Here is a 2756-nt window from a genome sequence, read left to right on the forward strand (position 1 = left end):
TGTGTGTGTTTGTGTTTGTGTGTGTGTGTGTGTTCCGCGGGGTCCTTGGTGGCGGATGTAATTTAAGTGTGCGTGGCTTCATCATAGAGAGGTGATGTGTATGGCAGAGGCCACCGACGATGGGGTGCGAGAGAGAAAAGGCCCATAGAGAGGGAAGAGAAGGTGTGTGCGCGTGAGAGGAGTCGACATCGAGAGAACGTGTTTGTTCGAGAGACACCAAGGAAGACTACTATGTATCGATGGTGCATGTAGGCGGGAATTAAACGAAGGGATGGTCTTATTGGTTTTGGGGATATAGGGGAAGAGTGAGAGGGGGGTAGCTAGAAGGAGATTGTTAAGTGTGAGTATGTGTTTTACCCATCCAGGCGGAAGTTATGTGCACACAAGAAGAGAATGATTCAATGTGGCATTAGGGTTGAGGGTAATTAACTACGTATGGAGACATAGAGAACTTGAACATGCATGTGCGAGAGGTATACATGTATACTTGGGATGTGTGTGTGTGTGCTCACGCATGATTGAGATAAAAGAAGAAGACATAAGTCATAAGATCAACGACATGGGAGAGACGGATCGGTATGAAAATATGCATGCATGTGAGAGTGCAGGGAAGCAGGACCGACAATTGAGCATGTGTTTTTGTCTTTAAGATATAGTGGCGTGGGCTGGAGCATGCATCTATGGAGAGCGGAGGGAGTGAGACACAATGATTGTGCAAAAGAGATCAACCTATAAATGCATGTATGGAGAGACATATATAGTGTGGGTGATAGGAAGCAAGACTGCGTGCAAGAAAGAAATGTTGACGGAGAAACTATAGATAGATACAGAGATGGAGATGCTAGCTAGAGGGACATCCGCTATTTTGAGTGTTGGATATGACCGCTGGGTGGTTCAGAGGGTGAAGTTATGTGTGTGAGAGAGAAAGATAAAAAGAGGCCACTTGACTGCATGTAGAGAGAAACATATGTAGTGTGCGTGATAGGAAGCAAGAGTGAGGGCGAGAAAGAAGGTTGATGGAGAAACAGATAAATAGAAAGATAAAGATGCTAGCTAGTGTGTGTTAGAGATAGGAGTCGAGTGGATCAGAAGGCTGAGTTATTCGTGTGACGGAGAGAAATGAGACCCCGAGAGACGGAGTTTTGTGTCTGCGAGAGAGAAATATATTTCACAATGAGAGTGATAGATAGAGAGACATATGAGGGAACGCAAGATATCTCTAGGGAGAGAGAGTGTGTGTGAGCGACATACAAGAGAACAGTGGAGAAATATGAGACCCTGGGAGACAGAATTAATGTATAAACGGGATTACACTATATGTTGCGTGTGTGAAACACATTATACATGTTTGAGAAGTAAAAAAACCCCGCATGAAACACACATTAATTTGAGATAGTTAGCGAGGAATGCATACATTGGATTTCAACATAAAGTGGTTTCAAATATTTGAAAATCCAAATTGATGGATACAGCCTTATGAATCTGAGATCATGCCATTTGTAAACCATATTTATGTATAAAGGTTATTGTGCTTTTGAAAGTATATATAAAAAATGATGTATATAGAATTTTATTCCAATTCAAAATGTATCCTGCCGAAAAAAATAGAATACAAACGGGATTTGAATTGAGTTGGCACGGTAAACGTGCACTCTGCAAAATTTGAACGAAGCGGGGAAAGTAGCAGTAACTGCCCGAAACCAAAATCTGTGAGATGGAAATTACTACTGCCTATCCCTACCACGCAAAGCCTATCTGCTCGATTTCTATAGGTTTCGATAGGGGTAGGTTTGTAATTTCACTCAAATGTGACATAACCGCCTCTCACCCAGATTCATACACGATCGGCGCCAAAACACAGTGTCTCCTCGGCTGAAATTGACTCCCTCCCCGATTCATACACGGTGGGCGCCAAAAACAAACTCTCGTCGGCAAATATTCGGCGTACGCAAGATTACCGTCCTATCCACAACCGACTAATATTGTTGTGATGTAGGAAATTTGAAACGGGGGCTAAGTTTGTAAATTTCCTTACATTTGAGACAAGCGCGCCCTGAAGACATGGTTCCCCCTTCCTCTCTACCTCCATTTCCCCATTCGTACTCCGTGGGCGCCAAAACACCCTCTCCACCCCATCCTCGTCCGTCCTCCTCCACCATGCGGGAGCTGATACCCTAACGCCGCCGTCCATTACAAGAGATCGACCTCTCTCATCCATGGCTTCAGGCCGGGATCCTTGCATCCCGTCCTCTCGCTTCATCCCCGCCGTCGTCCACCTTGTCAGCGCCGCTCCTATGACCATCTCGTCCACCGCGCCATGCCGCCATCGTCTACCCTCCTAGATCTGCTTCCACGCTGCCGACAGCCATCGCTACCGCAGCACCGTCAAATTCTCAGCAGATGCATACACGGCGCCGCACCAGAGGCGGTACTCTTTCGTACTTGCTCAACTTATTTATCGCAGCAAGAAAATAGATCTCCACTGCTTTACTCTGATTTCTTGTCCATCACATACTTGCTAGTTGAAAGCAAACATTGGTTGCGAAGTTGCCTTTGTCCGATTTGCACCTTCAGATCCGCCATGGCACGCTCAACACTATACTCCCAATGCTTATGGTTTTTCCCTTTTATATTCCACATAGTTAAATCACAGTAGACTAAATTTCAAAATTGGGTCAGTCAATTTTTCAGAGCTCATCGGAGTTCCCCGGTGCGTAGGAAGGGGCTCGGGTGGGGACGGTGGTTGTGGGGGGCGG

This window comes from Triticum dicoccoides, chromosome 1B (assembly GCF_002162155.2).
Source record: "Triticum dicoccoides isolate Atlit2015 ecotype Zavitan chromosome 1B, WEW_v2.0, whole genome shotgun sequence".
Taxonomy (NCBI): domain Eukaryota; kingdom Viridiplantae; phylum Streptophyta; class Magnoliopsida; order Poales; family Poaceae; genus Triticum; species Triticum dicoccoides.